This window comes from Hyla sarda, chromosome 1, assembly GCF_029499605.1.
Source record: "Hyla sarda isolate aHylSar1 chromosome 1, aHylSar1.hap1, whole genome shotgun sequence".
Lineage (NCBI taxonomy): Eukaryota > Metazoa > Chordata > Amphibia > Anura > Hylidae > Hyla > Hyla sarda.
In genome coordinates this window covers 236262888-236281479 of record NC_079189.1, presented here as the reverse complement: position 1 = coordinate 236281479, position 18592 = coordinate 236262888, and the positions used below count along the sequence as shown (strand labels likewise).

The following is an 18592-nucleotide window of genomic DNA, read 5'->3' as shown; positions in this document are numbered from 1 at the left end:
CGCCCACTCCCCTATCCCTGCCTACTTAAATACCAGCCCTAGGCAACGGGTCCCTAACCACGGTGACAGTCAACTGTCAAAATAATGAAATACAATAATACAGACACAGGTCAAGGTACAGGAGGGGGCAGACAGACTAACACTAACTAACACACACACAGTAAGTCAAAGTCCACTATCCACGTAAAAAAAAACAGGAGTTGCAAAAGTACAAAATCGCTAATTTCAGAGTTAGCGAGAGTCAGAGAGCGGTGCCAAAGGGTCAAAATGCTATCATTGACAATTCGACACTAAGTATCGATAGCTTCAATATATCAAAACATTAACACCAACTCATGAAGCTAATATAACAATTTATTAAAGTCTTAAAACCTTATTGCAGCATGATTCTCAAAGCACTAATTACGCTAAAGAAACAAAAATATAATTCTCCAATGATGAACACCTGTATATCCCTACTGATTTCCCAGTGTAACTGATAATATACAACAGTTCATAAGGGGATTTAAATATACAGTATAAAGATAGTACAAAAAGGATCAGGGATTCTTCACAAAGTTTACAGATATATAGAGCTAAGTATGGATAAACAGCACAAATCAAATAAAGTATGCAAACAGAAATTAGCAGGACAAACACAGCAGAACAACAGATAACATAGAAATGCTTGGTGTGCCCCTGATTTAGGGTCTTGGAGCCTTGCTTGTAGCGTACTTTCTAGCTGTAGGTCCTGCCGATGCTATAGGATTAAGCAATCAGATGGCATTACCCTCCAGAGGATCGAATGATCCAAGACTGGCCAAATGTCTCAACGGGATAGTATCCTCAGGCCCCACCAGATGCGTGAAAACCAGATTATATTAATCCCTAGGGAGACTATATGGTCCTCTAAGACATACAAATGTCCTCTGTGCGGTACAATTATTGCTAACATCAAGAGGTTACATCCACACCTATAGATACACAGTTATGTCAATCTTAATAACTCTTCCTGCCATGTCATTATAGCACCATATACAAAGCAATTCCCTGGTCCACTGAACTGAAGATACACGACACCGCAGCCGCCGGTCCAAGCCGCAGATTGAGTGACAGGACATAGAGCAGGCGCTGTGCTAAGATCAGGTCCCGTCTGGACTGTGGGCAGGACCTGAAAGGGAGACCCCTGGTGAACGGAACTTTAGGTAAACAACATTTTTTGAAAATAAGAACTACAATATGTAAAAAGTTAGGACTGTCATAATATGCAACCACCTTGAACAGATCACTAATATGGTGCCCAAAGCACTAACTGCTAACTTCTATATCTATATGCTTCTAATTATACAAAGAAGAGTTTTTGATGTCATGAATGAGCATGAATCAAAAAGAACTAGGAGTGCCCTAAAATGTATGCAATGGCGATATTTACACACAGAAGAATTATTTTAAAATTATTCAATAACATTTTTTTTTTTTATCAGGGAACAGCTTCTTGCAATCTGTCCCTCATACAGGAGACATGGAGTGCTGGCTTTGTTGTGTGCATGAGCCTTCATACAATCCAAAGAGCTACATAAATAAGTATACTGAGTTTTGAGGCTACAGTTCCTTTAGATCAATTTGTGTTCTAATCCTAGTTACAAGGGATTTCTGCGCCTATTTCACTAGTGGTACCTAATTTTTATGGTGAAAAGAGTCAAGTAGACTACAGGAATGTTGGATCTGGTTCCAACAGTTGACAAAATGTTGGTTCCCTTTCTGCTTCATCACATGAAAAAATATGTGTTCCAGACCGAAAACTTGGCAGCTACTGATCTAGTGGGAGTGGCAGGTGACAACTGCGATAAAGTACTTATTTTCACTTTAGAGGAAATATTACTGGCCTGAAAAAAGTCTATTATGCAAATTGAATCAAAGCCTCATCAGATTAAAACATGCTTATTTATAATTGTATAAAAGTCATTATAAGAGAAAAAAGTACTATTTTGGTACACAACACAGTGATTATTTTTCTTTCTGCCACCGGTGTCTATAGCTGGAACATAGTTGCACATCAGCTGCTCAGTTTATGATGGGAAGTGTAAAATGTAGGCCATGGTGCACCTGATCAATGCACCTGACAATCACTGTGTTAGCAGTAGAACTACTTACAACGTGAGCTAATAGCCTTTAACACAGTTATAAAAGGCCTAATTATAAGTCTCAAGTGATTTATTATACAAGAAGTGGACACTCTTTTATAAATTGGCTTGTATATGATGGATTTTGTACAGATCTTTTCAGTGTCACCTAAGCTAAAACATACCTTCTATTGCAAAAATGTTATATAATCTTATTATGATAAAAGGGTCTGGTGGAAAAAAAAAGTGTACTGCTACTGGGACCACAATACTTGGTTGTACTTTATAGGGGAACTGCTTAAAAAATGACATATTTTAAAAGAAAGCTGTGGCACTGGTTTAGGTGTTTGGGCGATGGTCTTCCCGTCTTCTCAATGGCCCAAGTCTGCTTGACTGACAAGTGTGTCCCTACACACAAATAGATACAATCAAGCAGAGCCAGACAAGAAGAAGCTAGAAGACCTCCTCCCAGACACTTCAACCAGTGTCATGGCTTAGTTTTTCACTATGTCATTGGCTATTTTAACATGGGTGAATATACTTATCTGCATTACAGACAAAAGTCCTGGCCTGAACGTGTTTCGGATTACCCAAATTGACACCTGCAGATGTAATACGGTGCCCATTATTTACCCTTTAGAAGCCCTGATTAACGCTGATCATGGTTGTCTAAAGGTCTAAATGATAGATGCTGGTTAGCACAAGGTTGTGGGGGTTCGATGAGCTAAAAAGGTGGCGGAGGGTCCCCTTACCTGCCTATGACCGCTGGATTGACGCTCCAGTGATGCAGCCTGGTTCACCAAGATTGTATCAGCGAAGTGCCGATCACACATGCTATGCAATAAGGCTAGCATTATACAGTGAATGCAGTCTAATGGTTGCATATAAATGTCCCCTATGGCGACTTAAAAAGTATAAAGTAAAAAAAAGAATACCGTATATACTCGAGTATAAGCCGAGTTTTTCAGCACGATTTTTCATGCTGAAAACACCCCCCTAGGCTTATACTCGAGTGAACTCTCCACCCGCAGTGGTCTTCAACCTGCGGACCTCCAGAGGTTTCAAAACTACAACTCCCAGCAAGCCCGGGCAGCCATCGGCTGTCCGGGCTTGCTGGGAGTTGTAGTTTTGAAACCTCCGGAGGTCCGCAGGTTGAAGACCACTGCGGCCTTCGACATCATCCAGCCCCCTCTCACCCCCCTTTAGTTCTGTACAGTACTCACCTCCGCTCGGCGCTGGTCCGGTCCTGCAGGGCTGTCCGGAGAGGAGGTAGTGGTTCCGGGCTGCTATCTTCACCGGGGAGGCCTCTTCTAAGCGCTTCGGGGCGGGCCCAAGAATATTCAAGTTGCCATGACAACGACGCAGAGGTACGTTCATTGCCAACGTACTTCTGCGTCATTGTCAAGGCAACGCCTCTATTCCGGGCCGGAAGCGTGGAGAAGAGGCGCCCCCGGTGAAGATAGCAGCCCGGAACCACTATCCCACCGGACCACCTCCTCTCCGGACAGCCCTGCAGGACCGGACCAGCGCCGAGCGGAGGTGAGTACTGTACAGAACTAAAGGGGGGTGAGAGGGGGCTGGATGATGTCGAAGGCCGCAGTGGTCTTCAACCTGCGGACCTCCGGAGGTTTCAAAACTCGATGGCTGCCCGGGCTTGCTGGGAGTTGTAGTTTTGAAACCTCTGGAGGTCTGCAGGTTGAAGACCACTGAGGGCAGATGATGAGAAGAGGATGATGAAGGGGGGGTGTGGGATGATGACAAGAGGATGATGAAGGGGGGGGTGGGATGATGAAGGGGGGTGGGGATGATGAAGGGGGGTGTGTGGGATGATTACAAGGGGATGATGAAGGGGGGTGGGGATGATGACAAGGGGATGATGAAGGGGGGATGTGTGGGATGATGACAAGGGGATGATGAAGGGGGGATGTGTGGGATGATGACAAGGGGATGATGAAGGGGGATGTGTGGGATGATGACAAGGGGATGATGACAGGTGATGATGATGAGGGTCTGGATGATGACAGGCGGTGATGATGATGAGGATGTTAATGACGGGTCTGGATGATGACAGGGGGGGATGATGTATTTCCCACCCTAGGCTTATACTCGAGTCAATAACTTTTCCTGGGATTTTGGGTTGAAATTAGGGGTCTCGGCTTATACTCGGGTCGGCTTATACTCGAGTATATACGGTAATAGTTATTAAAAAGTCCCTTTAAAACAAAAATTGTACAAATAAAAACTACAGATCTCGGTGCAGAAAATGAGCCTTCATACAGCCCTTTATACAGAAAAATAAAAAGTTATTTACGTCCGAATAGGACAATATTAAGTATACTGATTCTGTTAAAGTAGCATAATCATAGAAATACTATATAGATTGGGTATTGTCTTTATCACAATGACCAAAATGAATGTAAACAACCTGCATGGGACTTTAAACAAAAACCCAAATGGGGGTAGTTAAGGGTTAAATTAACTATCCTATATTTTTTTGTGGATATATAAGTAACATGTGCCCAAGTATTATCAAAATATATCCAGCCGCTTGGAAGTTATGCAGTAACATATATTTCCCATAGACTTGTATGGGCCTTTAAACAAAAACCCTGACCCTGGCAAATGGGGGTGGGTAAGGGTTAAATTACCTATCCTATGTTTGTTGTTGACATATAAGTAACATGTGTGGTAGGTTTCATGCTAATATCTCTAGCCGTTTGGACGTAATGCTGGAACATACATACACACATACATACACACATTGGCCCACATGTATCATTGTAGTATAAGTGAAGCATTTTTTTACACTTTTTGTGTGTGCTGGTAATGTGTAGGAGCACCAAATTTATTAAATGGTCAAAAAGCATTTGATACATTTTGTGCAGGTGACATTTTTTGAAATTTCTGTCTTCACATACACCAAAAAGCTACACCAAGTCTGAGCTGGTGAAGTTTTAGAGACTTTTCAGTGGTTTTGTGCCTTTTTTGCTCCTTTTCACAAAAAGGCGCAGTTGATAAAACCCTTCCATATCATGTGTATTTCCAAAATCAGTGGATTGCAACTCAAAATCAGCAGAAACGTGTAAACAAAAAAGCGCAAAAAACCCTGCTTGCTCCTTTTTTTTGCCCCTTTTTAGACACAAAAAAATTGTCTAAAGACAATGATAAATGTGGGCCATTAAGTTTTATATATATATAGATAACATGGGGCACATTTAAAAAAAATTGTTCTGAACACTAACCAAATTTGTACTGTGTGTATGAAGCATACAGCCATTTTCACACAGCAGTATTTGGTCAGTATTTTGCCGCAGTATTTGTAGGCCAAAGTCATTGATATGAAAGAAAATATAATCTTTTCATTACCTTTACTTGGGTAGTGTCTTACTTCTGGAATTGGTTTAAAAATAGTGCTGCAAAAAAACAACCGAATGCAAGTGTTACGCCGAGCGCTCCGGGTCCCCGCTCCTCCCCGGAGCGCTCGCTACACTCTCGCCACTGCAGCGCTCCGGTCAGATCCTCTGACCCGGTGCGCTGCGATACCGCCTCCAGCCGGGATGCGATTCGCGATGCGGGTGGCGCCCGCTCGCGATGCGCACCCCGGCTCCCGTACCTGACTCGCTCTCCGTCGGTCCTGTCTCGGCGCGCGCGGCCCCGCTCCCTAGGGCGCGCGCGCGCCGGGTCTCTGCGATTTAAAGGGCCACTGCGCCGCTGATTGGCGCAGTGGTTCTAATTAGTGTGTTCACCTGTGCACTCCCTATTTATACCTCACTTCCCCTGCACTCCCTCGCCGGATCTTGTTGCCATTGTGCCAGTGAAAGCGTTTCCTTGTGTGTTCCTAGCCTGTGTTCCAGACCTCCTGCCGTTGCCCCTGACTACGATCCTTGCTGCCTGCCCCGACCTTCTGCTACGTCCGACCTTGCTTCTGTCTACTCCCTTGTACCGCGCCTATCTTCAGCAGTCAGAGAGGTTGAGCCGTTGCTAGTGGATACGACCTGGTCACTACCGCCGCAGCAAGACCATCCCGCTTTGCGGCGGGCTCTGGTGAAAACCAGTAGTGACTTAGAACCGGTCCACTAGCACGGTCCACGCCAATCCCTCTCTGGCACAGAGGATCCACCTCCTGCCAGCCGGCATCGTGACAGTAGATCCGGCCATGGATCCCACTGAAGTTCCTCTGCCAGTTGTCGCCGACCTCACCACGGTGGTCGCCCAGCAGTCACAACAGATAGCGCAACAAGGCCACCAGCTGTCTCAACTGACCGTGATGCTACAGCAGCTACTACCACAGCTTCAGCAATCATCTCCTCCGCCAGCTCCTGCACCTCCTCCGCAGCGAGTGGCCGCTCCAGGCCTACGACTATCCTTGCCGGATAAATTTGATGGGGACTCTAAATTTTGCCGTGGCTTTCTTTCCCAATGTTCCCTGCACTTGGAGATGATGTCGGACCAGTTTCCTACTGAAAGGTCTAAGGTGGCTTTCGTAGTCAGCCTTCTGTCTGGAAAAGCTCTGTCATGGGCCACACCGCTCTGGGACCGCAATGACCCCGTCACTGCCTCTGTACACTCCTTCTTCTCAGAAATTCGAAGTGTCTTTGAGGAACCTGCCCGAGCCTCTTCTGCTGAGACTGCCCTGTTGAACCTGGTCCAGGGTAATTCTTCCGTTGGCGAGTACGCCGTACAATTCCGTACTCTTGCTTCAGAACTATCCTGGAATAATGAGGCCCTCTGCGCGACCTTTAAAAAAGGCCTATCCAGCAACATTAAAGATGTTCTGGCCGCACGAGAAATCCCTGCTAACCTACATGAACTCATTCATCTAGCCACTCGCATTGACATGCGTTTTTCCGAAAGGCGTCAGGAGCTCCGCCAGGATATGGACTTTGTTCGCACGAGGCGTTTTCTCTCCCCGGCTCCTCTCTCCTCTGGTCCCCTGCAATCCGTTCCTGTGCCTCCCGCCGTGGAGGCCATGCAGGTCGACCGGTCTCGCCTGACACCTCAAGAGAGGACACGACGCCGCATGGAGAATCTCTGCCTGTACTGTGCCGGTACCGAACACTTCCTGAAGGATTGTCCTATCCGTCCTCCCCGCCTGGAAAGACGTACGCTGACTCCGCACAAAGGTGTGACAGTCCTTGATGTCAACTCTGCTTCTCCACGTCTTACTGTGCCTGTGCGGATATCTGCCTCTACCTTCTCCTTCTCTACTATGGCCTTCTTGGATTCCGGATCTGCAGGAAATTTTATTCTGGCCTCTCTCATCAACAGGTTCAACATCCCGGTGACCAGTCTCGCCAGACCCCTCTACATCAATTGTGTTAACAATGAAAGATTGGACTGTACCATACGTCTCCGCACGGAGCCCCTCCTAATGTGCATCGGACCTCATCACGAGAAAATTGAGTTTTTGGTCCTCCCCAATTGCACTTCCGAAATTCTCCTTGGACTACCCTGGCTGCAACACCATTCCCCAACCCTGGATTGGTCCACTGAAGAGATCAAGAGTTGGGGTCCCTCTTGTTTCAAGGACTGCCTTAAACCGGTTCCCAGTACTCCTTGCCGTGACTCTGTGGTTCCCCCTGTAACCGGTCTCCCTAAGGCCTATATGGACTTTGCGGATGTTTTTTGCAAAAAACAAGCTGAGACTCTACCTCCTCACAGGCCTTATGACTGTCCTATTGACCTCCTCCCGGGCACTACTCCACCCCGGGGCAGAATTTATCCTCTCTCTGCCCCAGAGACTCTTGCTATGTCTGAGTACATCCAGGAAAATTTAAAAAAGGGCTTTATCCGCAAATCCTCCTCTCCTGCCGGAGCCGGATTTTTCTTTGTGTCCAAAAAAGATGGCTCCCTACGTCCTTGCATTGACTACCGCGGTCTTAATAAAATCACGGTAAAGAACCGCTACCCCCTACCTCTCATCTCTGAACTCTTTGATCGCCTCCAAGGTGCCCACATCTTTACCAAACTGGACTTAAGAGGTGCTTATAATCTCATCCGCATCAGAGAGGGGGATGAATGGAAAACGGCATTTAACACTAGAGATGGACACTTTGAGTATCTGGTCATGCCCTTTGGCCTGTGCAACGCCCCTGCCGTCTTCCAAGACTTTGTTAATGAAATTTTTCGTGACCTCTTATACTCCTGTGTTGTTGTATATCTGGACGATATCCTGATTTTTTCTGCCAATCTAGAAGAACACCGCCAGCATGTCCGTATGGTTCTTCAGAGACTTCGTGACAATCAACTTTATGCCAAGATGGAGAAATGTCTGTTTGAATGCCAATCTCTTCCTTTCCTAGGATACTTGGTCTCTGGCCAGGGACTACAAATGGATCCAGACAAACTCTCTGCCGTCTTAGATTGGCCACGCCCCTCCGGACTCCGTGCTATCCAACGTTTTTTGGGGTTCGCCAATTATTACAGACAATTTATTCCACATTTTTCTACCATTGTGGCTCCTATCGTGGATTTAACCAAAAAGAATGCCAATCCTAAGTCATGGCCTCCTCAAGCGGAAGACGCCTTTAAACAGCTCAAGTCTGCCTTTTCTTCGGCTCCCGTGCTCTCCAGACCTGACCCATCTAAACCCTTCCTATTGGAGGTTGATGCCTCCTCAGTAGGAGCTGGAGCGGTCCTTCTACAAAAAAATTCTTCCGGGCATGCTGTTACTTGTGGTTTTTTTTCTAGGACCTTCTCTCCGGCGGAGAGGAACTACTCCATCGGGGATCGAGAGCTTCTAGCCATTAAATTAGCACTTGAGGAATGGAGGCATCTGCTGGAGGGATCAAGATTTCCAGTTATTATTTACACCGATCACAAGAACCTCTCCTATCTCCAGTCTGCCCAACGGCTGAATCCTCGCCAGGCCAGGTGGTCTCTGTTCTTTGCCCGATTTAATTTTGAAATTCACTTTCGGCCTGCCGATAAGAACATTAGGGCCGATGCTCTCTCTCGTTCCTCGGATGCCTCGGAAGTAGAGCTCTCTCCGCAACACATCATTCCTCCTGACTGCCTGATCTCCACTTCTCCAGCCTCCATCAGGCAAACTCCTCCAGGGAAGACCTTCGTCTCTCCACGCCAACGCCTCGGAATCCTCAAATGGGGTCACTCCTCCCATCTCGCAGGTCATGCGGGCATCAAGAAATCCGTGCAACTCATCTCTCGTTTCTATTGGTGGCCGACTCTGGAGACGGATGTCGTGGATTTTGTGCGAGCCTGCACTGTCTGTGCCCGGGATAAGACTCCTCGCCAGAAGCCCGCTGGTCTTCTTCATCCTCTGCCTGTCCCCGAACAGCCTTGGTCTCTGATTGGTATGGACTTTATTACAGACTTACCCCCATCCCGTGGCAACACTGTTGTTTGGGTGGTCGTTGATCGATTCTCCAAAATGGCACATTTCATCCCTCTTCCTGGTCTTCCTTCAGCGCCTCAGTTGGCAAAACAATTTTTTGTACACATTTTTCGTCTTCACGGGTTGCCCACGCAGATCGTCTCGGATAGAGGCGTCCAATTCGTGTCAAAATTCTGGAGGGCTCTCTGTAAACAACTCAAGATTAAATTAAACTTTTCTTCTGCATATCATCCTCAATCCAATGGGCAAGTAGAAAGAATTAACCAGGTCTTGGGTGATTATTTACGGCATTTTGTTTCCTCCCGCCAGGATGACTGGGCAGATCTTCTACCATGGGCCGAATTCTCGTATAACTTCAGAATCTCTGAATCTTCCTCCAAATCCCCATTTTTCGTGGTGTACGGCCGTCACCCTCTTCCCCCCCTCCCTACTCCCTTGCCCTCTGGTTTGCCCGCTGTGGATGAAATATCTCGTGATCTTTCCACCATATGGAAAGAGACCCAAAATTCTCTCTTACAGGCTTCATCACGCATGAAGAAGTTTGCTGATAAAAAAAGAAGAGCTCCCCCCATTTTTTCTCCTGGAGACAAGGTATGGCTCTCCGCCAAATATGTCCGCTTCCGTGTCCCTAGCTACAAATTGGGACCACGCTATCTTGGTCCTTTCAAAATTTTGTGCCAGATTAATCCTGTCTCTTACAAACTTCTTCTTCCTCCTTCTCTTCGTATTCCTAATGCCTTTCACGTTTCTCTTCTTAAACCACTCATCATCAACCGTTTCTCTCCCAAACTTGTTTCTCCCACTCCTGTTTCCGGCTCCTCGGACATCTTCTCCGTAAAGGAGATACTGGCCTCCAAGAAGGTCAGAGGAAAAACTTTTTTTTTAGTCGATTGGGAGGGTTGTGGTCCTGAAGAGAGATCCTGGGAACCTGAGTACAATATCCTAGACAAAAGTCTGCTCCTCAGGTTCTCAGGCTCTAAGAAGAGGGGGAGACCCAAGGGGGGGGGTACTGTTACGCCGAGCGCTCCGGGTCCCCGCTCCTCCCCGGAGCGCTCGCTACACTCTCGCCACTGCAGCGCTCCGGTCAGATCCTCTCGCGATGCGCACCCCGGCTCCCGTACCTGACTCGCTCTCCGTCGGTCCTGTCTCGGCGCGCGCGGCCCCGCTCCCTAGGGCGCGCGCGCGCCGGGTCTCTGCGATTTAAAGGGCCACTGCGCCGCTGATTGGCGCAGTGGTTCTAATTAGTGTGTTCACCTGTGCACTCCCTATTTATACCTCACTTCCCCTGCACTCCCTCGCCGGATCTTGTTGCCATTGTGCCAGTGAAAGCGTTTCCTTGTGTGTTCCTAGCCTGTGTTCCAGACCTCCTGCCGTTGCCCCTGACTACGATCCTTGCTGCCTGCCCCGACCTTCTGCTACGTCCGACCTTGCTTCTGTCTACTCCCTTGTACCGCGCCTATCTTCAGCAGTCAGAGAGGTTGAGCCGTTGCTAGTGGATACGACCTGGTCACTACCGCCGCAGCAAGACCATCCCGCTTTGCGGCGGGCTCTGGTGAAAACCAGTAGTGACTTAGAACCGGTCCACTAGCACGGTCCACGCCAATCCCTCTCTGGCACAGAGGATCCACCTCCTGCCAGCCGGCATCGTGACAGCAAGCATAAAGACTTCAAAGTCAGGGTGTATTCTAAGGCTGGGTTCACATATGTCAGGTGTCCGGCATAGTTTACTGATGCTAGAACTAATCTCATTCATTTGAATAGGACACTTCACAATCATCCAGCATCTTAATTTTGATGCCAAATGGTTGGACTCGCCGGACGGCACCGGGCAGGGGAACACAGCTTTCTGCGTTCCCCTGTCCAGCGTCCATAAACAATGGACACCAGATACCATAATACTGATGACAACTGATGTACTTTGTCATCAGTTATGGCATCAGTTGTGTCAAAATCTAGGCTGAGTTCACCTATGCTAAATGTCGGACATACGTGAACCTAGCCTTACCCAGCACATTTGACGAAGAATTTTGTCTGTCCAGTCATCTGAATAAGGTCTGCAGAACCTCCATTCATTTCCATTGGAAATATTCAGGTGAATGGAAAATATTTCAGACGCTGAATTTTATGGAAGATATTTGCTGCATGGAAAGTACGAAAGACAAAGAAGAAAGGCAACTGAACATAGAGAAGATGGTAATATTCCCACTTTAGACTTTCTTGACGTATGTGAGAAACTGTAATCATTTCGGGACAGGACTTAATGATTTAATAATACTTACATGTATTCAACTGTTAATATCTCAAGAGACATGACTTCTTTTATTTTTAGACTGTAAATAGCCCTCTGGCACTGAAATGATGTCAGTGTTACAAAGCCACAAGCATTGCAGGCATCCAAAGTACAACTTCAAAGTGTGATCATGTTCTTACCAACCAGCAAATCAAAGATATGATCAGCTTTGAAGCTATACTACAGGGATCTCTGTTCCAGTGTCACAGGAACCTTCTGGAGCTACGCTCTCTAATATCGCCATTGCAGACATGCCAATACACATTCTCTTTTACATGGGTTCAGTTTGTGCTCTCTTTATTTCAAACTATTCTTCATACAGTTAAGCACCCTATAGCAGGGAAATATTTATGTAGCTTAGGTCAACAATATAGTATCCTCATCAGTATGGCGTGAAAACTGGCGCCAAACTGACAACAATAGCAGATTCTTCTATCTCAAAATGTAGAGGTCATGTGAAAAGAAAATATACTAGTAGTGCTTCAACTGTAAATTTAAAACTGATGAATAATATCTAACAATGTACGAAGGATATCACACGTGAGACTACCTGTCAAGACAAAACTTATGTGCTGCAATGTGTATGACACTATCTCAAAAAAATATTGTTACCCATGATAGAACACTAACAAAACAAAGGATATGGGATAAGTTTTAGATTGCAGGGGTCCGACTGCTGGGACCCCCTGCGATCTCCTGCATGGCACCCGGCAGTCCCCAGAAAGGGGGTGTGTTGACTCCCGACATGCCCTCTCCATGTATCTCTATGAGTGACTACTGGGATGTTGTGTTGGAGATGTTTTACTGCACAGGAGTACTTCTTTAAAGGGGTTCTCCGGTGCTTACACATCTTTTCCCCTATCCAAAGGATAGGGGATAAGATGCCTGATTGCGGGAGTCCCGTCGCTGGGGACCCCCGGGATCATGCACGCGGCTATCACGCCCCCTCCCGTAGGCTTGCCATGAGGGGCGGAGCGTGACATCACACGGGGGCGGAGGCGTGACGTCACGCACCGCCGGCCCGGCGGTTGCCTGTAATCAGTCCCGGAGCGAACACGCTCCGGGACTGAATACAAACAGGGTGCCGCGTGCATGATCCCGGGGGTCCCCAGCGGCAGGAATCCCGTGATCAGGCATCTTATCCCCTATGCTTTGGATAGGGGAAAAGATGTGTAAGCACCGGAGAACCCCTTTAAGCACCTTAGGTGAATATCAATGGCAATGTAACAAACAAAGTCAAGGAAGATTTATTAGAACCTATGCAGAGGAAAAGTGGTGCAGTTGCCCATAGCCAAAGGCCCAATAAGAGAAGCATTCTGATTGGTTCATATGGGCAACTGTTCAACTTTTCCTCTGAACAGGCTTTGATGAATCTCCCCCTATGTTACTAATGTACTGGCAGTAGAGTATGCTGCCACTGTTCATATGCATCACTACCATCTCATCCTGAACTTCCAACTGGTATGTGTATGTATGTATATGTATGATGTCTTAAGGCAATTTAAAGGGAGGGCGCACCACTGATTGATGCCTGGTCCTTTTGCCAAAATTATATAAGGCAGCTCCGCCCTTTCCTCCATGACGGATCTTCAGATCCCCTAGCCTGAGATTAAGCGTTCCCAATTGTCTGTTTGCCTTGCCCGTGTATTTTGACCTGTTATTTGACTATGCACCTTTGCCGCCTGCCTTAACCTTCTGCTAAGTCCAACTATGCCTCTGTCTTATCCATCTGTACCTCGTCTACCTCGTCTATGCCCAGTTACCTGTGTGGTCGAGTCAAATCGGGGGTAGCGACCTGGGTGTCGCCTGCCGCAGCAAGCCCATCCTGCCTTGCGGCGGGCTCTGGTGAAGACCAGCGGCACCTTAGACTCCGCTCCCCGATGTGGCATGTGTCATCTGCCACACAGGTTAGAGGATCCACATCCAGCAGCCTTACAGCACTGAGAGCTATTGTTTGGTCTTGTTGCTTTGGTTATGCCTGTCTGCTGAGACTGGTCAGCTGACTTTGATTGAACACCTGGTCTGGACCTATTTAAGGGGGTACTCCACTCCACTGCTCAGTGTTTGGAACAAACTGTTCCGAACGCTGGAGCCGGTGTGGGAGCTTGTGACGTCATAGCCCCTCCATCCGTCATGCCCCCTCCCATAGACTTGCAATGAGGGGGGTGGGATGTGACGCCATGAGGTGGCTATGCTATGACGTCACAAACTCCCGTCACCAGCTCCAGCATTCGGAGCAGTTTGTTCAGAGCAGCAGAGTACCCCTTTAAGCTGGCAGTCTACTCCCAGTCTTTGCTTGCTAAAGAGTTCTGTTTGTCTCCAAGCTAGCTTTATACTGTATCTGTGATTTCTGGCATTATAACCCTTTGACTCTGCTCCCTGACTCTCCTCTCTGTTATTAGAATTTTTGTACTTGTGCTCTCCTGGTTTAGACTTAGCTCTCTGACTATGTATTTTTTGTATGTGCATGTTTAGGCTTGTTTTCTGTTAGTTGTGTGCCTCCAGCCTTTCACAATATTTTGTCAGTTTTGTAGTTTATTATTTTGACCTTTGGACGGCCCCTCACTTATTTAGGAAGGGACCCACACCGTGGTTATGGACCTGTTGCTTAGGGCAGGTACGTAAGTAGGCAAGGATAGGGGAGTGGGCAAGAATAGTGTGCACTCCTTCCCTGCCCATATGTGACAGTTTCCATGGACAAATAATCATTTTTCCAATATTCAGCCCATGAAAAGGACCCTTAAGGTTTAGCTTGGTCCTTCAATTACCATTGTACAAGTCTGATCACATGGCAGTAATTCAATGTATTCAGTCACATAGACATGGTCTAGACAACTTGCTAAAGTTCAAACCCATAATCTGAGTGGGGGGGGGGGGGGGGGGGGGGGGGGGGGAAGGGGGATTTAAGTCACTTTGAACGTGACATTGTTTATGGTTCCAGGTAGGCTGGTCTGAGTATTTCAGAAAATGCTCCCTACTGGAATTTTAACCCACAACCATCTCTAGGGTTGACAGAGAATGGTCAAAGAGAAAACATCCTGTGAATGGCAGTTGTGTGGAAGAAAATACCTTGTTGTCAGAGGTCAGAGGAGAATGGGCAGACTGGTTCGAGATGACAGACAGGCAATAGTAACTCAAATAACCACTTGATACAACCAAAGTATGCAGAATATCATCTGTGAACACCCAACATGCCCAACCTTGAAGCAGGTGGGCTACATCAGCAGATGACCATACCAAGAGCAACTGCTGTCAGCTAAGGACAGGAAACTGTGGCTAAATTTGCATAGGCTCACCAAAACTGGACAATGAAAGACTGGAGGAAGGTTGCCTGTTCTGCTGAATCTCAATTCCAGTTGTGACAGTCAGATGGCAGGGTCAGAATCTAGCCTAATCAACATATAAGCATGGATCCATCCTGTATCAATGGTTCAGGGTAGTGATGGTATAATGGTGTGGGGGACATTTTTTTTTACGGCACTTTGGGCCCCTTAGTACACACGAGGCATTTTTTACACATGACAGCCTACCTCAGTATTGTTGCTGACCGTGTCTATCCCTTTATGACCAAAGTGTACTCATCTTCTGATGACTACTTCCAGCAGGATAATGCACCATGTCTTGAAGCTCACATCATTGCAAACTAGTTTCTTAAACATGACAATGAGTTCCCTGTACTCCAATGGCCTCTATAGTCACCAGATCTCAATCCATTAGAGCCCCTTTGGGATGTGGTGGAACTGGAGATTCATATCATGGATCAATGGGGAGGAATGTTTACAGCACCTTGTAGAAAATATATGCCACAAAGAATAAAGGCAGTTCTGATGGCAAAAGGGGGTTCAAATCAGTACATACAAGGTGTACCTGATAAACTGGCCAGGAGGTGTATGTTTTTCATAATACAAAGCAATTCTACAAGAGGAACTTGCCATATGTAAGTAGAAAAGATCACCAGGGCTTCCATGGTAAAGGTCAAGGCATTAACACTGGGATGTCAAGCTGCGTTCCTGTATGGCCGGAACAGTAAAAGAATTGCGGATATTTCAGCTCTTGTTAATATGTCACAACCAGTAAACAATTTCTGTGCCTGCCGTGTAGAAGAACGCACATCCGTAATATCTGCATTGTTTTAGGAATGCAGTTTGACATGTATGCACTGGAGAGCTTATTTCTGTTGTTGTTACTTACAATAGCATTTCCAGTTCCCCTCCAGCTGCAAGGAAACTGAATGAAGTCACAGGGAGATTGTATACACCTCATTGACTGGCTAGAACTGTCAAAATGATACGAATGAACATCTTAAAAGCTTTACTGGTCTTTCGCATGATGCTACTATTTAGGATTTAAGTGTTCTCCCACTAACCTTTGACTGCATCTTTGTGGTTAATACATAACAACACTTCACTTCTACATGCATTATTAATGATACTTTCACTAAATTGGAAGAAGGATCTTCTTTAAGTACCCAGCGGGACAAGTTCTTTATAAATAATACACAGAAAGTTGCATACAAAGATGGATGTCTGGATGTAACTATTGATAATGCACATTCCTGTTATACCAAACGCAATATAACATCATAAATATATATTGTTAGGACTTAAATTTCACTTACAGTAAAGCCTTTGTCATGTCATAAGTTCTCATAGCTGGTGGTCCATGAGCTGGCAGCCCCACAACTGCTAATATGGGGGGAAGGGAATGCACAACATTATTATGAGTGCCCTATCCCTTTGGCTCTCTTCATTTAACATAGTAATGATCTAAAACACTAAATACAAATCTATATAACAAATTCAACAGAAGGGAGAATGCAACGGCAGTGTGGGTGAAAATGTCATTTTCTAGCAAGAAACAGCAGTGTGTATATCTTTGCTATTATTTCAGAATTTTGTCATAATCCTCATTACTATATATATATATATATATATATATATATATATATATACATAAATAAATAACAAGTGTGATAAAGCGCATAGAGGTGGCTACTATTAGCAAGGTGCAGCGGTATGGGGATCATGGGATAAAAGTGTAGTACATACGGAGGCCAATCAAAATGAATGGTGCAGCAGAGGTGCTAGGATAAACAAAAGAATAGCAGCTTCAATAGAGGAGGTACAAAGCAACAAGAAAAAATATCCGCACTCACCGCAAGGATAGCGACCAAATGCTCCTACATGGAGATGCTGTGGGAACTGGGAGGTTACTGATGCATAGCGTTCAGAAGGCGATCACCGGCAATTTCACGCATTTAGCGCTTCATCCGGCCGAAGGCCGGGTGAAGCGCTAAGTGCGCGAAATTGCCGGTCGCTATCCTTGCGGTGAGTGCGGATATTTTTTCTTGTTGCTTTGTACCATATACATATATATACATATATATACATATATATATATAAACACATATGTATACCGTATATGTATATATATATATATATATATATATATATATATATATATATAATCTGCTTCAAGCCTGATAGAATAATCCTCACAGGAGTGGAGTCTCAGCTGGAACCCTACAACTAGTCAAACCTCACCCCAACCACACATTCAACATAATCCCAGTCATAATGATAGGTTCTGCTTCTGCCGTGATTACCATTAACATCGGAGAAACATTTACTTGGTTTATTAGTGCGCAGAGCGTGGAATCGTTTACGTTTCCTGCCAATGTAATCAATGTTTTTGCAGTTTGCTGATTAAAATATACATTACCTTATTATGAAGGGGAAGCTGAGGAGAGGATCATGCATAAGTAAGCTGGAAGAAGCCTATCTAAAGCCGAGCTACATTTCCACGCATAAAATTGCCAGGAACACATAAGAAGGCTGAGTATTTAATGGTTTGCAGCAGTATATTTTATTGTTACAGAGTAGTCTTGCTTTTTCATTTAAATTATTTAGTTCCTTGATTAAAAACCTGAGCCATGATGGGCTTTTGATAGATGTCTATGGCACAGTCTTTACAACTGTTGTTACTGTAAATAAGTGGAGCTTGTATCGGCACTGCTTTGCATATAAAAAATTCAAGTATCTCTTGTTAAAGGGGGAAAAAAACTGATGGATGAAGCCCACTAACCTGAATAAACAGCATTCAGGACAAATGGATATACAGATTGGGGTTTTCCTTACCCCAATCCAAGATTGTGCTATATCGTGGGAACAGCGTAATCCTCACCCTTTAAGAGCCATCATTTTTTTACATTTCTGTGTGAGATCTGATTTTTTGTGGGACAAGTTGTGCATTTCACTAGCACAAAAAAAAAAAAACATTTAAATGAACTGGTGCCAGAAAGTTAAACAGATTTATAAATGACTTCTATGAAAAAATCTTTACCCTTCCAGTACTTTTTAGCAGCTGTATGCTACAGAGGAAATTCTTTTCTTTTTGAATTTCTTTTTTGTCTTTTTTGTCCACAGTGCTCTCTGCTGACACCTCTGTTCATGTCAGGAACTGTCCAGAGCAGCATAGGTTTGCAATGGGGATTTTCTCCTGCGCTGGACAGTTCCCGATACGGGCATCAGGTGTCAGCAGAGAGCACTGTGGACAAGACAAAAAAGAAATTCAAAAAGAAAAGAATTTCCTCTGTAGCATACAGCTGCTAGAAAGTACTGGAAGGGTAAAGATATTTTAATAGTAGTCATTTACAAATCTGTTTTACTTTCTGGCACCAGTTTATTGAAAAAAAAAATTCCACCAGAGTACCCCTTTAAATACTGTGTGAGAACAAGGCCTCATACTGATTACTTATATAAAATATGTATATGGTAAGCTGTGGTTTATATTGTGAAATAAAGCAGCTCCCTGACTAGTGGGTCATTATAAGGCTAGGTTTCCACA

General features: G+C 45.4%; 1 protein-coding gene across 15 annotated transcripts in view; it reads right to left on the bottom strand.

The window, feature by feature from the left end:
• Positions 1–18592, bottom strand: part of CSGALNACT1 (chondroitin sulfate N-acetylgalactosaminyltransferase 1) — a 487912-nt gene that overhangs the window by 400955 nt on the left and 68365 nt on the right. For 9 of the 15 annotated variants that reach the window (XM_056569152.1, XM_056569147.1, XM_056569104.1 and 6 more), the window contains one exon: positions 16365–16431. The exons of 4 other annotated variants lie outside the window; for them this stretch is intronic. The gene's annotated coding sequence lies outside the window, so the exon portion shown is untranslated. The remainder of the gene's footprint in view (positions 1–16364; positions 16432–18592) is intronic. 2 more of the 15 variants (XM_056569123.1, XM_056569157.1) reach the window with 1 other exon arrangement.